The sequence below is a fragment of the Gambusia affinis genome, linkage group LG16, assembly GCF_019740435.1.
Source record: "Gambusia affinis linkage group LG16, SWU_Gaff_1.0, whole genome shotgun sequence".
Classification (NCBI taxonomy): domain Eukaryota; kingdom Metazoa; phylum Chordata; class Actinopteri; order Cyprinodontiformes; family Poeciliidae; genus Gambusia; species Gambusia affinis.
The window spans coordinates 12,675,782-12,695,222 of NC_057883.1; the positions used below are offsets into that span (position 1 = coordinate 12,675,782).

General features: G+C 35.8%; 1 protein-coding gene across 2 annotated transcripts in view; it reads right to left on the bottom strand.

Moving 5' to 3' along the window:
* LOC122846427 (leucine-rich repeat and fibronectin type-III domain-containing protein 2) overlaps positions 1 to 19,441 on the bottom strand; it is a 123,641-nt gene that overhangs the window by 80,944 nt on the left and 23,256 nt on the right. For both annotated transcript variants that reach the window (XM_044143398.1, XM_044143397.1), the window contains exon 2: positions 1,354 to 1,478. The gene's annotated coding sequence lies outside the window, so the exon portion shown is untranslated. The remainder of the gene's footprint in view (positions 1 to 1,353; positions 1,479 to 19,441) is intronic.

The window sequence follows — 19,441 nt, forward strand, 5'->3', positions numbered from 1 at the left end:
GTGGCCACACAGGACTGGGAAAATAAAAAAAGTGAAAAACAGAAGCAGAAGGCTTCAATAAGAGAAGTAAAAAGAAAGCTTTTCAAGCTCACTGCTGGCTATTTTCAACTTCGACAGCGGCTGAAATTGACATCACAGCACTTGTCTTGCACTACATAACTTACACACAATTAGCTTTTACAGGCATCTGTACGACCAAACACACCCTAGCTTACTAGTGCTGTAGCGATATATCTAGATCACCAGATGAATGCCACATGATATGGAGTTTAGCACAATAATATAAGAATTGAACAATATTTCTATGAAACAAGAAAATGCTCTGGAGGTTTACGGGTTAAGAAATCTCACCCCTGTCATATTATCTAGTCTAGTTTGGACTAGTCTATAAATTGTGCTTTTGTTAAATCAAGCGAAATAAATCAACCTTAAAGTTAAAGACTTTAATCAGTAGATTAAAGGATAAAATGATGATGAAACTCAAATTAGTCATATTTAGTCATATATTTATATTTATATTTAGTCATTAGTCATAAAAACTGTAAAAAAATGAAAAAAGTAGATAACAATAAAATCGATAATATTATGTACTATCCGTCCGGGATGTATGTAAATACTGAAAAACCAAGGATTGTATTGAAGAGTTTTTTGTGGGGGACATGAATTAGCTCAAAATTAATTTAGACAAATCGACAGACCTGGTATTATACAAATTTTCAAGAGATACTCATTTTATTTAAAATTTTCAAGGTTCTGCATGTTGAATCTCTTGCCTAAAATGTGCATTATATTCAAATGTATCTACTGAAACACAGTAATTAATTTGGTTTTTGAATCTAAGACTGCAAATCAGAGTCATTAATATGTTTGTTTTTATGGTTATAAGCATTTTTAATGAGCCAGCCTTTAACTGGATTTCCTTGGCATATTGGCACAAAGTATTTTAATTTTGCATATCTTTAATTGGGAAATGTTTCTAACTTTACCTAAGTTGTTCTGATCTGGTCTTATCTGTATATCTAATGTTCACAAAGTTTTACATGATACAGATTTTAGGCCTTATTATTCTCTTACAGGAGTTAAGGTTAGAAAAAATGAGTGGTAGCAAGATGGACAATATGGAATAAAACAGATTAGAAAATATAAGGAAAAGAAGGAAGAAATTATCAAAAGATAAATAGAGAAAAAGAGCAGAGATAAAGGTTGAGAGGTAAATACAAGAAACATATTCTCCTTGTACGTGATGGGGGCTGCTACTAAGATATTATCATTCTAATATTTTACACAAACAACCAGCAGAAAGAGGGAAGCCTTCTCAGTCTGTTTAAACAAAGACAAACTTTGTTCACTGACCTTGAATTTCTCCTTGGGGCAACAGTGAGTCGCAGGTCCTCCTCCCCCCGCAGATGAATGCTACAATATTTGTGTGCGTTTGTGCCGGGGAAGACGTCCTCCGCCTCATCCGTTCAATCTTTTGCCTGCAGGAAGACAACGGAGGACACAGGGGATGAGAAATGGCACTATTCTGACATTTTTGTGACGCCTTATCTTTTTATTTGGATAGAAAGAATAGGAAAGTTTCTTTTAGCCTTGCAAATATCTGCAGTTCAAATAGTGGATATATGTTTACCTAAGGCAGTATTTGCAGATTTTTATTTTTTTTTTGCTATAAATGCTTCTTGTTTTGAATGTGTTTCTGCAAGCTTTCTCAAATCACAAAGGCCTCAACTTCCAGGAAATGTAAATCATAAACCATTGATACCGGGTGTCTATCCAAGTCGAAAAGACATCAATCTTTGTTTTGCATCTATTAAAATTTTAAGATTTGGGCTCAAATGACCTTCACATAATCCAAATTCATATTTCAGCATCAAGATAGAGAACAAAGTTCTTTTTTGCGACATGATAGACCAACAAAACCAAAATTCTGGTAGAATTGAATCAAAAGGCCAGTATTATGTATTTTGTGTATTGAGCCTTTATATAGCACAGGCAATTAACTATGTCACCTTCAGTTATAAAAATGCTGTATCAAACGTGATATAAAATAAATTTGACTTCATAATTGAATCCCTTGAAAATGGTCCCTGTATAGGAGCTTACATAAATTTCTCAAGTTTTTTTTACCATTTTGTTCTTGTACCACCAGTTAAAGGTTAACTGAGTTTATGTGCATTAAAACCTCTTCCACCAGTGAACCTGTTGTTTCCCTCAGTGGTGCCCCATCATCCAGACTTGGGTCAACTTAAACTGAAGTCACACATTTATCACTCTGCTCTTGTAAATACCTCTAGCATTTTTCTAGACAGGTGCCGACAGATGACATCACTCAACACAAAGCCGGACTCAGTTTGAGCTAAGTGCCGTGCCAATTACAGCATGACACCACCATCCATACATATTCTCAAGGATATTAATAATTTATGACTGTTGATTTCTACCCACCTCACTGGCCTTGCAAGACCTAACTTTAATAAAGTTAAAGCCTTACGGGTAGGTCTTACAGGTATTTTTTTTGATCGCCTCTTCATTGAAATCTCATTTCTTCCAATTGAGGAAAGACAAAATTACACAATGAAAACTGGTATTGAAAATATGGTGATATGTAAAGTGTTTTCTGAAAGTTTCAGCTTTAATATACACTGATCAGATGTAACATTAAGCCTAATATGTCTGACAAAACAGCCTGGACCCTTTGAGACATGGAATCCACGACACTGCTGAAGATGTTAGGAGCGGATCCTTAAAGTCCAACAGTTTCGAAGGTGGGAACTCCATGGATTGGACTTGTTTGTCCAGTACAACCCAACGTTTATTTGGATGTTGACTTGTAGGCAAAGTCAACATCACAAAACCAATAAAATGTAGATTTGCTGCCTAAAGTGTCCCACCGAACAATTTGTAAAGTCGGTTAAACAGTGTTTTTCACCTAACTTGTCATAATATTATGTCAGATGAGCATATTCATCATTCAACTAACAGAGTACATTTGCAAATTATATAGATCCAAGGGTGTGGCAGTTTTTTTTTTTTTTTCCTTTTAAAGCTGAGTTTGGCGAGTCTTGTTTTGGAGGTATAGGCTTGTAATTTGCTGATAAGAAATCCTTTATTTCTTATCAGCCATTTATAAAAATGTGCAAGTCATTCATCTCAAATCTTGCTCTTTTTTTATTCTGTGTAACATTTAGTTTCTAACACAATAATCCACAAATCCTCATCTATTCTGTGAAATATTGCAGATAAAATAAGAGTTACGCTTCCTTTTTAGGATTCCCTTCAGCCTAATTTTTCAAACAGAAACCTAATTATTTAACCTGAAAAAGCCTCCTTTGGCTTGGAGTTTCGATTCCAAATTTGCTGTCAAGTTAAGTGGGTTTTTTATATATATATATAACTCAGCATTAAATTGAGCCTTTCGCCTACTCTTGACCCATAAATTTACACTTAACATGATACCCTTCAAACGATTTTAATCCAACACTATCAAATTGTTGCTAATTAAAAAGGAAAGCCCTTGACGCGCTTCGCTTTCCTGCTGCCTTGAGCTTTCACTGCACACACGCACATGATGAAAGGTTAACGAGGGGTGGTTTATGTTCCAATGCATCACCAATTAACACAAGTCAGCATTTATTTGTCCTGTGACGAATCATGCCAAAAAGCTCTGCAAAGTGGATCATTTTTAGTTATCCACTTTGCAGTGGATAACTTAAAAAAAAAAACAAAAAAAAAACAAAAACAAACACAGCCTTACTTCTGTCTTTGACAGCTGCCTCAGTCTTCCACCTGCAAAAACTACTTGATGTCACTATTGAATGTTTACAGAAATAATTTCAAAAGCGCTATAGAGACCTTGATATTGTTTGTCGAATGGGTAAAGACGTCATTATTCCGCATGATTCACCAGTTTCCGTTATTACTTCAGATACCAACCTGCGGCCTTTTCAAATCTCAGGCTCCAAAAAAAATGCAGCAAAATAAAAAGACAGCATGTGACAGTGTGCCTTATCTGCTCAGAATTATATGCAAGGTGACTGCCTGTATGTTCGTTTGCATTGGACTTGCATTGCATTGTGTTTGCCTACATTTCTACTGGAAACCTGCAATTGAAAACAAACACATCAGCTTGAGTCCACCCCCTGCTCTGTCTTATATTTTCTACTCAAGTGTCTGTCTCTCTGTTGCCTTATTTGAGTCACCTTTCTGTGTTTGCTTCAGTAGATTGCTCTGCAGCTCCATTAGCAAAAGAAAGTTGTGCTCAGAGTCTGGCAGGTTGACACCAACTCTCAGTGAAATACTACATACAGCCTAGTCCAAAAGGTTATTAGTTATATAGTTAAATATTAAAACAAACTATTTAAAGTTGGATTAAGCATACAAAAATTAAATGTATAAAAATGTGCATAAATGACCAGATTTGACCAGATTCACACAGACAGAGAGCCATCACAGGATTACCTATCATTAAAAGCTGCCATATTTAAATTTTAGTGCAGCATTATGCAAAAACTACATTAGTCTCCTGCAGAAATATGCAGTATTAATAAGAGGATTTTGTGAATGCTGTACACAGTGCTGACCATAATTACCAGAGCCCTGTATTCATCAACACCACTGCAAACTGGAGTTAGAAACTGTTTTAAGAGGATTTATCATCATCAGCTGACCATATTACTAAGACAATGTTAACAAGCTACTGCAAATGTCATTTGTAATTCCAGCTGGAAATAGTGATATTGAGTCGTACTCATGTACTAAACTAGAAATGTCACTTCATAACTGCTGTGATACATCTTACAGGTTCTTACAAATCTTTACTAGTGTTGCTGAAAAGTGTAGAATCCTCTTTCTCTGGTCCACGTTGGCCAGTTCTTGGCCTCTTTAGCACCGTCACCAGCACCTGATGGCTTTTCTCTGACAATTCCCAGTCAGGAATGAAAGAAAGTTTCATAGACAGGTACCCTGGCTGTACATAATGAACATTTAGTTAATTCACTATTGGTTCCCGAAATTAATAGACTTGAAAAACAAATTGTCCATAATTTTATTTATAGGCCACACAAAATCTTATATAGAGCCATTACTCTTAAATTAATTTAAAAAAAATTACTAACACAAAAAAAATGCTGCTGAGCTACAAAACGTATTTGCCCCCAAACAGATTTGTTCTGTTTATGTGTAATACAGAAATATTTCAGCTTATCAAACCATATTGAAGATCAGCTATCTTCTTAAAATGTAACTCCAGAACCTAATGATATAAATATTGGGGTAGCTCTGGTTTAGCAGCAGTTTTGGCTTTGAGACTCATTGACCGCTGCCTTTTTGCCTTCCTTCTTATTCGGGGACACACCTTGACTGCGGAAAGTGAGGCCTGCAGAGCTTAAGATGCTGTTCTAGATGAATTGTTGATGCACTCTTGGAAAAATTTTTGCACATGGGTCACATTTAAAAAATTTGGAGCTGCTTTTTCTTTTATCTATTTGTGAATTATTGTTCTCACTGTGACTTGTAGGAGTTCGAAAGCTTTTGAAAGGCCAGTGTAACCACTTTCCAGACTGACACTGATAGATTTAGAGCATAATGTGTTTCCTTTGCAGGTCTTCTAGCCCCTAGTTCAGATTATTTCTGTCTGCAAGTCAGGCAGTAATGAGACCTGGGTGTTAGAAGTGAAAATGAACTCGACTTTCCAAAAAATATGTAATTTTGGTATTTAACAAGGGAAGTTGATTACGTGTTTTTTTTTTTTTCTGTTTTTTTTTTTTTTTTTTTTACATGAAAGGCCAGGATTGTTTGACCAGCTTTATCCCCTTAATGACTGGAAACATCATTTGAAAATTGCTTTTTGTTTTTACTCAGAGTGCTCAGTCTGATGTTGACATTTGGTGATTTAAAATACTTCAGTGTGACAGAAAAGGAAAAAATAAATGTCAGCAGCAACTCCATTAAAGGGTACTTTGAGCATTCATTCACAAAAGATTCTAAGTAAATATTGATTTATCTTTTTTTAATGACGTTTAATTTCAAATATTTTGGGACGACAGCCTCTCCATAACGTATTATCAGTTTGGCACTCTGTGTTCGAGCATGTCTAACACTCTGTATACCAAATATCTAAGTACGTAGGCGAGTGGATTAAACATTTACAATAGCACCCAGGCTAGCTAAGCTTTGTTACTGAGCAGATTTACCTTGCTGCTAAGCTTCTTATGGCACCTGTCAGCCCCCTTTTCAGCCTGACAAATGTGAGTACATGAAATTAATTTACATTTACAACAATTTTGTTCATTTTCAGCAGAAGGGACACTCAGGGGAAACATTTCTGTGCCAGATAGGGAGCTGTAGCAGCCGTCTACTTTAGGTGAAGACTATAAAGTCATAAAATATTAAAGATGAAGCAATAAAGATTTCATATTAGAGTCTCAAAAGACATTTTGTTCAATCACTCTCATGAAAATAAAAATCCAAGCCAGTCAAATGAGCCACACTGTGACTGTGATAGACTGATGAGCCCCCAGGTGTAAAAAAAAAAAAAAGCTCATCTCAGCCTCACTTCTTCAAAATGCTCCTCTGAGCAGATTGTAAACACTGACTTAACACAGGATGAAACATTTATGAATAGCTGGTGCTTTTGAAATGCTTGGTAAAACTCAGACAACTTGTTCCTGACCCATCTGAGCATGGCAGATACAGCAGCTTATGGTTTTACTGCGTTGCCGGACGCTCTTGATCAAAGTTAGCCTGCCATGAGGAGGTTTTAATTCTCCCCTACCAAGCCTCCTATGCACATGGATGATGATTCATGCAGGGTTTAATGTGATTTCCATGTTCTGCTCATCAGCATTACCTGACAAAAAGCCTGTGGACTCATACAGAGACATGGTGACGGCAAGTACAGAGCGTATCTCAGAACTGCAAGCATTTCCACATATGAGAGCAGAGAACAGCTGCTTCTATAGGCAATTTAGAATAAGAATTCGTTATTTATATGGCGGTAGCAAAGTGTGGGTCAAACCTCTGACACTGCAAAACATTGATCTTCCACTGGTAAACATAAGTCTAAAGTATGAGCATGTTATAGCGGTTGAACGTAACTTGTTTACCGTCTGCTTATCTGATCAACTCCAGCAACAAAGTGACACAAAACAAGCATCCACAGTCAACTCTTAACCTCCCAGTGTCACACCGGAAAAACAGCAAGAGAGTAATGAAGAGAAAACAGCTCCTCTAGTTAAATCAAATGCAGAGGTCGAAGAATCGATTCCCTTGCACAGACGGGCAGACGCACAGACAAAGCTAAAACATGTAGTCTCTGTCATTGGCAGCATTTTGTGTGAGTTGGCTCTATTCTTTTTTTCTTTTTTTTTTTTTTTGCTCTAATTATCAGCCAGAGTGGTGATTAAATGGTACGCAAGACTACTTTCCACAATTAGCATTTTGTATACCACGCAATCAGTAAGTGTAAACAAGACATAAATATACAAGGGTGTGATAATGCAGCCCGATGATTAAATAAGTGCTGTTAAAACAACATGAACAACAACAATAGAATGACACATGAGCTACAATCAATGCTTTTGTTATCTTCTGCTAACATTATAGAAGAAGCACTTGTTCTTCCTCCACTTATAACACACCAACAGTTAAGTGACGCATTTGGAAGATATTTCAGATTTCAGACATGAAACTACTCAGAATTTTACATTTAAGAGCGAGCTTGGGATGGTGCACTCATCTTGTTATAATAACTGGGGCTGCATGAATTTTTAGGAAAACATGTAACATGATTAACCCACATTTTTCTCACTCTTATTTTTCTGGGATCCCTACAATTCTGTGAGCTTTTGCATGCTGATCACTAGAATCTATGCCAAGAGTGAACCTGGAGGCAGTGAAAACCCATCCATGTGCCCAAATATTGCTGATATGCATAATTGAACATGGATCCTAAAATAAAAGGGTCTATCAATGATTGTGTTCAAGAAGAATTATCTGGCGGTGACATTTCACTGGCTGAGATTTATTATATTATGCAACTGTAGTTATAGCAGAAATAATTTACATTAGTACTAGTCTTAACTTTTTTAAGCAATGATCAAACTGTGTGGGACATTTTTAACATTTAATGGTTCAGTATCTTGTCTAAAGCAATTCCATTAAAACAGCGGAGTATCAAACTTGATGAACACTGTGCAAAATTGTCAAAGCAACCAAGAAAATGCCTGAGTCAAGCTGCTGGGTCTAAGCAAAAACACGTTCCATGTCAATTAGTTTAGCTAACAATCAGTTACACTTAAAAATATATTCTCTGGCCATTTTTTATTACTTACACCTTGCTACACAGCACTAATTTTATGAGGCATTTATACCACAAGGTATCAGAAATCTTCCTCAGAGACTTTGATGAATATTGACACGACAATATTGAACAGTTGCAGCAGACTTGTTGGCTCCCCATCAATGATGACTCTCCTGTTCCACCACATCCCAAAGAGGCCCTAATTGATTTAGCTCTGGTGACTCCTTAGGCCATTGGAGAACATTACCTCATTTTTATGTTCAGGAAACCCATTTGAGATGATTTTCAGCTTTGCAACATGGAGAACTATCCTGCTGGAAGCAGCCATGAGAAGATGGGTACTCTGGGGTCATAAAGGGGTGGAAAAGTAAAGCAGTAGTCAATTGGTACTAGAGTGACCCTGACTAGGCCAAGAAAATATCCCCCACATCATCACACTGCCAACAGCAACCTGAAGTGTTAATAACACTACTCATCAAAACAGACAATGTTTTGATCAGACTCTTAGCTGACATCTGGTATAGACAAACATCATGGTTTAATCATGTAGTGCATTCAGAGAGAATATTTTACATACTTTGGTTGTAATTGAGATCAGAATCGTTTTATTGGCCAACATTATATGCCCAATTAGTGGAACCACCCTGCCCATTATACTCCAACCTCACCAATACATTTCTGTGCACACAACCATCATCAGTTGGAAATGTCCTTCTTTTCATACCACTTTCTGTCAGCCCAGGAGAGTTGTGAATAAACATTCAAGTAGATCACTGATTTCTGAAATATTCCAAACAATCCATGTTGCACCAAGAAGCAAAGCCTTTTCTCACCCATTTTCATATCTAGAATGAACTCAATCACAGATGCCAGAATGCATTAGGTTGTTACCATTTGTCAGATTGCCTGATTTGCTGTTTTTGTTGTGGAGAGATTGTACCTAATAAAGTGACCCAGTAGGTGTACTTGTATAAATAAGCAGTTTATAGTTTAATGTCTGTAGGTTGAATTATGCGACACCATCTACTATTGATGATGATTATCAATGCACTAATGCATACATCACTTTAATGCTGCTTTTTATTACCTTAATTTGCAGTTGGAATATTTTATGTATTTAAACTGCAGTAAGTCCTTAAGAGGTGGAATGTTGCATCTTCCTCGGTCACAACTGATCTTAATTGAGTGTGTGATTACCAGGTTTCTATAGACCTTTGCTGGAGTCTAAGTCGATAATTCAACTATCTGAATTGTCATAAGTCTACAGGACATCAACACTTGTTAGAGTTTCCCATCCTAGCTTTCCAGGGAATGGATGTCTACATTTGGAAATAGATTCTGTTTATACCTGAATCATGCTGTAGTTGTTAAAGAAATATTAGAAAATATTTTCTTATATTAACTCCTATTATCTTCTTTCTTAATCATGCCCTTAACATCATGACTGCTGTTTTGAAAGTGAGTGCCAACTTAACGCAGTGGACGCTCAATGAATCTGTATTTAAAGTGCTTTGGTTGCACAGTCTTTAAACTGAGTCCATGCAAAGCTGAATTTAGTCTTTTAACCCCATACTTTGCTGCAGTTCATTGGCTTCTTAACTTTGTTTCTTGCTGAGTCTTGAGAATTGTTAGCAGACTAGCTGCAGAAATTGTTTTAATTTGTCTCCCTCACTGCTGGCTGTGTATTTGTACAGGACAGGTGCAGCTACACTTTACCCTAAAAAAGCAAAAAAAAAAAAAAAAGTTGCTTCCCAGAAAAGCAAGCGTTGCAAACCTGGTAAATCCCCTCACACAGCATCCCCAGTAAGTTTTGCAAATACACCAAACAAATGTAGGAATAAAAATAATCCCCTGCTCACTGCGAGGAGCTCACTAACACATTACTGACGCATCGCATGAAACAGATCAGTAGGATCCAGAAACATGAGGTCAACCTGTCGTTTACATTGTGAATGATCCAAGTTTAGCTGGATTAGCTGTGACTTTATTCGGATGAAAAAGTGTTGCAACCCTAAAATCCTTTAATCCACAGGGAGGAAAAACCTTAACTCACCCAACAGCAGGAAATGTTGGATTAAAGTTTTGACTGAAAAGTTTAGGAGAAATTGTGTCAAAAGTTTCTTTTGGAGTTTTTGTCATCATTTACAGCCTTCTTGGAATTATAAAACATTGAGGGATCCAAATTCAGGCATTCTGACAGCAGCTTGAGAAACAATGGTGTTGCTGTGGTAGGCCATCCTCGAGCTAAAAAGCAGAGTATTGTTAAATCGAGACACAAAATATTATCAAAGTGAATTTATTTTTTAAAATATCTACTGAAAAAGGGAAATATGTTGGTTCCTTACACATGAAGTTTATTTCAGTTAGTTTTGATGATTTTGTGTTACATCTTATAAAAACACTAAATTCACTCAGCAACAAATTCAGGCAGAAGGAAATCTTTTCCAAATTGTCTTTTTTGAGCAGCAAAAACTGATGAAACTAGTAGTTACATTATTGTTTATATGTTATAACAGGGTTAAGAACTTCCAGTGAAAATATTTACTGTTTAATAGCTATGCATTTGACCTCCAAATGGCCCAAGATATTCAGCTGATATAAAAAATCAGAACAACAAAAAAAACTGGATATTTTTTTTTTCTTTTTACCATAAAGCTGTCATCGAAATTAGCTGAAATAACCACCTGAATTATATCATTGTGTGATGAGTCAGTATGACGACTTTCACTTTTTTAAATGAATTTCTGAAACAGCCTTCCTATAACATCTATATTTACTCCTGTTAGCTTTTTTATTCAGCTAAGACATATTTCTAAGATAAGATCTCTGGTGTCAAAAGCTGAAGTAGAGATGATTATTCATGCTTTTATTTAATCTTATCTTAAACACTGTAACAGTCGTTTTTGTTTTGGAATAAGGAAGTCTTGACTGTCTTCAGTCAGTTCAGAATGCTGTTGCAAAACTTTGCCAACACAGAAGAGACAGCACATTTCTCTAGTTTCAATCTCTTCACATTGGGTACTGCTACATTTTAGAATTTCCTTTCTCTTTTCTTTTAGAGCCTTGTGTGGTCAAGTCCCTGCTTATATCTCCAACCTTCGAAAACCCACACTTCAATCTAAGATCTTCCAGTCAAAGGCTGTTATTTTAAGACAACAGAGGGAGAGAGGTTAAATCTCAGAGAGCAGTGGCCCCCAGATTGTGGAAAGTACTGCCTCCATCTTTGTGATGTTTTGATTCTTTTGACGAGCAGCTGAAGACTTATTTATTCAGACTGACTTTTAACTAGTTTTCTGCTGCATAATATTATGTGTATGCTGTTTGATCTTTCCTTTAATGTCTTTATTTGTTATATTTATGATTATTTTATTGTGAAGCACTTTGTATAGCACTTTTCACCCCCAAGTGAAAAGTGCTATATACATAACGTTTACTTACTTATTGACTTACTTATGTACTTACTTACTGTCTTACACTAATAAGCCCTTAACAGGTTTCTACAGTACGTATTAACAAGCTGTTAATGTCATCTATTATTCTTAATTATGTGGAAGCAAAGACACATCTAAAAAATGCAGAACCAGAGTTTGGAAAAGAATTTGATAAATGGTAGCCCGTGAGTGTGTTTGTGCGACGCCAGTTAGAGAAGAAATCTGAATTACAACTGCTAAATATTCTCTGAAAACTCAGATGCAAGATATTATTTACAATCTTGGAAGTTAAAAAGAACCCAAGAACATTTTGGTGTACCCCAATCAGTGTCCAGCGAAGTCATCTTATTAATCTCAACCTTTTTCTATACCCTCAAAACTGGAATTGTTTAGCACGAATACATGGGAACACATGTGTAGACATATTGTTCACTGTGCTTTTGAATAGAGGCGCAAACAACAATCATCATAATGTCATATTGGCACAGTGTGCCTGTTGATGACTCTCTCTCTCTCCACGTGAAATCCAAGTCATGTGCCTGGAAATCTCATTAAGCTAATTCAAAGCTTCATTCCGGCCTCCTTTAAAGCTTGAGCTTAAGTAGAGTAGAAAGGGAATGAGGGGTGAATCTAATTAGTGGCGCTTCAAAAATGTTTCCCAGAGACCTGCCAATATCTTTAAAAGGGCAGCTATCTTTGACACCGCAATGGCACCGAAAAGGTCCGATTACCAGGAGGCCATCTGTAGGAGCTGTGAAAAAAGTGTGCCTCCGCTTGTGCTGGTCCCAAGTAAACAGCTTGTTTCAGTTAATCCATCCTGTGGAAGGGTTTTATAAATCCACCAGTGGTTTTTTCAGCAGCAGCCTCATATTACGAATTTCTGCAGCCTACGGTTTCTACCAAAGCCTAAGCGCTACAGGTCAATAACTGTGCTTCATTTTTCTTTCTGTCAGTTTTAACTCAGCTCTTCCTTCAGGCAACCAAACTGGGGTGAGCTTGGCATTGAAAAGAACCAATTTGTTAAAAGGACTGTGGAGTGCTCTTGTCTAATGTTTCATTAAATTATCCCTATTCACCCGCTTCTAGTCTGTAGTAAAGCCTCTTATGGCAGCAGTGGGATTTCAAGCAGCAGAGCCGAGGTCAGTGCTTTGCAATCTGATATTTCTTTTTGGGGATTTTGAATGTTGCTTCACTTGCGGTTGCAGATGATGTTGATGTGTTTTTGTTCAACTGTCCTTCTGGTGGCTTGAAGGACTTTGATGTGTTCAAGCACGTACCTGCAGTGTGGTTGTTACACCTCAGTCACACAGATGCTTCTGTCTTATGTTTCAATGTTATAGGAAGACAAGCTGCCTTTAGTAATTACCGCTCCTTCTCACACATTTAAAACTGCAGTATGCAGTTTCACTTCGAGCTAAGTCAGGCTACCAAACTTTATTTCAACAGGTTACAATATTTTGGAGCAGTAGCGCCATGGCTCTCACATGGCATGCTGTGAGACATGTCTGCTGCAGAATCTTTTACAGCTGTTACTAAGAAATCGCAGCAGTGACTCTTTTATGATGTCACTAAAAATTTGCTCTCTTTGCTGTTTACAATTCACTCACCTCAGCACGTGAATGCTTGAAACCACAAGTGAAACTGAGAAAACCACATATTTTCTAATTAATTTGACAAATAATTATTTGGCCACATGGGAGAGCACTCACAGAGCAGGGTACAAACATATTATGTGTTATTAATCCAGCTTGAGTAAAAAAAAACAAACACACTCTTTTTATTGCCAGGTTGTAATTTGATTTACTGCTAACTAAACATAATTTGCAATAACATGTTGCCAAGTGTGATCCTCTCCATAAAAGCAGGAGTTCTGATACTCAATTGCTCTGGAGCAGACAGGAGTAAATTCATTAGCAATGTCATGCAGGTAAGATATAAGCAATGACTTTAGAGCTACAATTGTCAATGCCTAACATTCTGGGGAGGGCTGCTAGTCCATTTCCAGAACATTGGATGTCCACCAATAAATAGAAGTAGAGAATTAAAAGTGTAAGGTGTAGAGCTGCCAGTTTTCTTACACGTGAACATCCCAGACACTTCACCTAAAGTACAGATTTTACAATGTTATTAGACTCTGTAACCACGTTCAAAACGTAATGACAGGGAATTACTGAAGAGAAATAAAAACAACATAACTTTGGTGTAAAAAAAAAAAAAAAAATGCATGTAAATTAACCACAGGACTTCTTGAAAATTGTATTTTTGATGGATCAGACAAAAATAGGGACAGTATGGAAAATCCTGAAATATAACATACAAGTACAGACACCTCTTTCAAGCACAGTAGTGTAGGTGTAATGATTGCTTTGGAGCTGCAGAATGTGAATACGTTGCTACAATTGAGTCAAAAAGTGAGCCTCTGGCCAGAATCTAAAGCTTGGCTGAAACTGAATCTTGGAAGTAAAAAATAGGAATTTTGTCATAAAAAGTTAACTAAAATTCCCCCCAAAATAAGGCTTTGCTAATATAGGTTTTACGATAACACAGTTTGTATGCTATTAAATATTTATCTCTTAGTTTACCATTGGTCTTATTCTGAGATAAACACCATAAGGACATACAGTCACAGTATCCAAGGTGTGAGGTTTAGTTATGGCTAAAAATGCTAAGAACCTTTTAAAGCAAAAGTCATCATCCCAGCGAAATATATATATATATATATATATATATATATAATTATTTATTCATGTTTAAATAATTTATATATATATATATATATATATATATATATATATATATATATATATATATATATATATATATATATATATATATATATATATATATATATATATATATATATATATATATATATATATATATATATATATATATATATATATACCAATATATATATTATTAATATATATATATATATAGATATATATATATATATATATATATATATATATATATATATATATATATATAGATATATAGATATATATATATATATATATACCAATTATTTAAACATGAACTTCATCCAGATTGCCTATTTAATTTTTTACAAAAACTCATTTCAAATGTGCCAATATCATTTTACTCTCTTCAAATTGCATTTTTATGTTCTAATTGCTTTACATTCAGTGCCAGTTAAAATGTGCTTTTAAAGTAGCTACAGTGTTTTCCCACACAGTGTTTTTCCCCAGTTCTAGTTTCGGAAACATTAAAATGCTAACACACATCCTGAGGCATATTGGTATATTGGAGGGCAAGAAGACATAGTGCTTTACTCTGTACTTACAACATCTTTAATCTATAATGGATCTATGCTGCTAACCACCCGCATGCAAGTTTGATGTGAGTCACCGCTGAACCACTGGAACTAAATTGCATGCAGAAAAAATAATAAATACATTTACAGATGATTTGTTTTTCTTACATACATACTATTATGTATTCTGGCGTAACTGTAAGCATATGACACTGCCACACTGATTCAGTACAACAGGCCAATGTAGCCAAAGAGGATTCTCTCATCTGAAATTAATGAGCTGCCTTTGAATTGCTATGCATTATGCATACGAGTTTAAAAATCTTTGGTCTCCCAACTTGTTTCTTACAGATTCGTCCCTCTTTTAGTAACAAACACAAAGCATGTTAAGTCACAGAATAACTTAAGAAGATTTAAATACAAACTAGCTCTCTTCACAGAACAAAAGGCAGACATAATAGCTAGTGAAGACAATGTTTTGTTTTTCTCTGCTCACAATAAAAAAAAAAATCCATTCAGTTCATAAGCAGGCTTCTCATACTCAGTGTGGCATTTTTTTCTGTCTCTATTTACTAAACAAATGATTCGCCATCCACATATTTTTCAAGCAAACGAAGAGACCATCACACTCAAGGACTTGGCATTAAAAGAGCACAGGACAATATTGGCGCTGCTAGCATTAATATTTTTTTGCAGATAGTAATGGTGTGACCTGAATAATCTCAGCAATACTGGATGAATAATAAAATATGAATAATATTGTCTCTAAGAATGAGATAAAGCTATTGGATGAATCTCAGTGTAGCTAAGGAATATCTTGTATGGCGTGGGAGTTCCAGTGGATTTTTTAAAATTTAAATCTTAATTTGACTCATATTAAAGCGAAGAACTCTTTTCATAACGGATCATTTCAAGATCAGTTTTACAAAAACAAAGTTGCACAATATGCAATAGAAAATAAAGTAATACAGCAAACTCACAATAAAAATAATGTTAAAGTACTAGCATTAAAACTAAAACAGAGACATTCAAACAAACAACATAGCAAAGTAATACAACTATTCTAGGAATATATTTAAACAAGCATGAAATCAAGATGTCGGGCCGTTTGAGCTAAATAGTGGAAATGAGCTTTTGAGGGTCTTTTGATACCTCACTTCATCAGACAGGTCTTATTGGATTGATCTGTCTTGATTGAGAACAGGTGTGGCAATAACAAGACCTGGGTGTGGCTAGAGACACTGAACTCAGGTGTGATGAACCACAATTAACAAACATACAAACAAAGGAAATCAGGAGGGAGGCAAACACTTTATTTGATAAAAAAAATAGATCAGAAAGTCCAAATGGGACAAAAAGGACCAGGTCTCGGACAGAGCCATGCAGACATTTGCATATAAAAGGGTTGAAAGAATGTACCTTCTTTCGTTAAATTGAACTGTGGAATCAGTGGCCCTGGGGTGACAACTCGACACTACAGTCTGCAGTGTCAAAAGTAACAATTAAGTCTTATAGCACCACCTCCCATTTCTTTAGTTTAATATGAAACAGAAGGGTGCCTGACTGATGAAGCGTTTTTTGGGTCCTTTGTAGCATTTGCTCAAATCTCCTATTTAAAGACATGATTTCTAGATACTTTGTCAGCTCTTATTAGATTTTATGCTGAACACTTTGGTTTGTTCTTCAATTTTCCTCTTGCTTAAGTTCTTTATTTTTTAAAACACACTTCACAACACTCTACCATTGACCATATACATCCTGAATAAGTGGAACAAAAGAGTCTTCTTTCTAATGATATGGTCATAATTATGTGTCAGATGCATTATGAAGTTTTGACTTTGGTCAGTTTCATTGTCTCATCCAGTTTTCAGCACTGGGGAAACCACCATCTATTTCTCTGTTTGTCCCAGAACTTAGAGGCAGTGCAAAATCATCTGGCAAATCAATGAGCTGACAAGAGTTTTTATCGCTTTTTTTAGATTTCCAGAAACACAGGCAGGAAATACATGTGATACTACTTAAAAAAAAAAAAACAAACAAAAAAACATTTAGGAAAGCAGCCAAAATTCATGAACATCAACTGTTTCCTAAAACACCAACACACTTCGAAATATTAGGACCACTTTATTGAATTATACACCAGATGTTGTTAAACACAACCATGCAGTTGTTTTCCTCCTACATGAACAGCATCTGTTGCTACATTTCCCACAATTGAAAACATTTAGTTTATCAGATGTCATGGGACTATTGACATTTATTTAGATCTACATCACTTACGCTGTTGATCAATGACTGGCTTTTTCCTTTAGGAAAGCATTATAGATATTCAATTTAACTTTATTTCAAGTCTTCCAACCTTCTTCCACCCACATGAGCCCACATATAGTGTAAAATGTTTAGGACTAGCAGCACCACACAGGGAAATAAAGAAAATGTGCATCATATGATAATGCAGGGCAGAGAAAACCAGGCTTCTGTTGGATATTTTTCTCACAAATCCAGCAGTTAATACGCTGTTGATGCAGATATGATTTTCTCATTCTGCTCCTGGATATTTTCCAGTTCTGCAAGCTCACAGTTGTAGTAATGACATTTTTCTGATTCTAGGATTAAAGTTAGGAGGAAGCTAGCCTTTAATCTTACGCATCCTTCTAAGTCTTAAAACGCATTAGTTTCCAGTGCATTATAAGCAATCATGGTATAAAATGGTTGCGCCTGCAGCAACGGAGCCGCTTCCAACAAAATGCAGCAGTAAACAGTGTTGAGTGGAGGGATGCACAACTACCACAAACAATTTCTTTTCAGTTTAAATATTCAAGTTTGCTTTTTCAAAGTGTGTGTAGTACTTTATCAAATGTGGCATTTTATGGATTTTCAGGTACAAAGGTGTGAATCAGAAAACTTTGAGGTAAGGTGGCAGGGATGATTTTAGTTTTTGATTTTCTCTGTCTCCGAAGGGGCCAGCCGTCTTTGCATTACTGCGATTTTGGAAATTTAACCCTCTTTACAGACTGTTTTGTTTGTCATTTAGCATCCTCCAGAGGGATGTTTTATGAAAACTGTTGATTTAAGGCAACTTCCTATATTCTGCTCATTCACTGATGAATAAATAAAATGCATTAGGAGAAGCTTGAACAGAATTACTTTTGTTTTATCGGGGTCCAAAAACATCATTAGCATCAGTCAAAACAAGAAGACTGTTCACAAAATGTGCACATTATTTGTGCAAGGTTTTTAGGGAAAAATATCAATTGGATGACAGATTTCTGCAATCTATGCACCGATGATTTCTATGAGGGGCAGTTTAGGACAAAAACTATGTTTTGTCCCTCACACACCTCTGAAGACTCATACAGACTCACAAAATATTACAATTGCACATATATACTACTAAAATGTCACACATGCATACAATTTTTCTCTCACACACAAACACAAAATATCAAAATTGCACATATATACTATTAAAATGTCACAGACGCATACAATTTTTCCTCTCACACACATAGACAAAATACTAAAATATCACACGCTCATACAATATTTTTTTCTCACACGCGCACATAAAAGACTAAGATTGCACATATAAATTAATAAAATATCACACGTGCATGCATGCATTTTTTTTCTCTCTCGCACACATGCAAGACTAAAATAGCACATATAGACTACTAAAATACAACACACACATACACACACAGCATACAGACATACTATTCTGAATGATATATAGAAAATATATGTGTGTGTGTGAACATTGGGTCTCTCTTCATCTTTCTTCATTCATCAATATTTTGAAATGTTGAATTTCAGCTCATCAGCATGATCTCCAGAATTCATAGCAACTTAATGTCACGATGCAGTTAACAAAACATCAGAGGTTCAATTTTTCAGTTTGCTCATACTCACCAATACCTGACAACAGTATTTATCTGACTGAATTTGAAGTTGTTGAGAAATGTCCATTTTTTTTTTCTTTTTTTTATTTTCATTCACAGCACTTGGCTCCTACAGACAGCAACACTGTTTGGTTCTGACTCACACAATCAGAACAGACTTGATTAAATGGAAATCTCTAAGCTAGAGCTACATATAGAGTAAGGAGCTTATCTTAAAATGCAACTCAGTATTTGCATTGATAGAGCTGGTCAGAGCATCATTACAGCAGCAATTTGAATAAAATTAGAAGCCTCACCATTAGTTTGTGCAAATCCTGCCACGTGCTATAAAACCAACCCTTACAATGCTCTTAAGCTCACAGGGGAAGAAAAACAGAGAGATAAAATGGGAAGGGGAAGAAAATACTTTTGAGACAGCATATTATAGCAAACTTTAAGCCATACGTACATATTGAAGCTCCAAGTACATCCCGTTTTTTTGTTTTTTCACTGATTTGAAGGCAATCCATCAAAGACACAGAAGCAGAGAGAT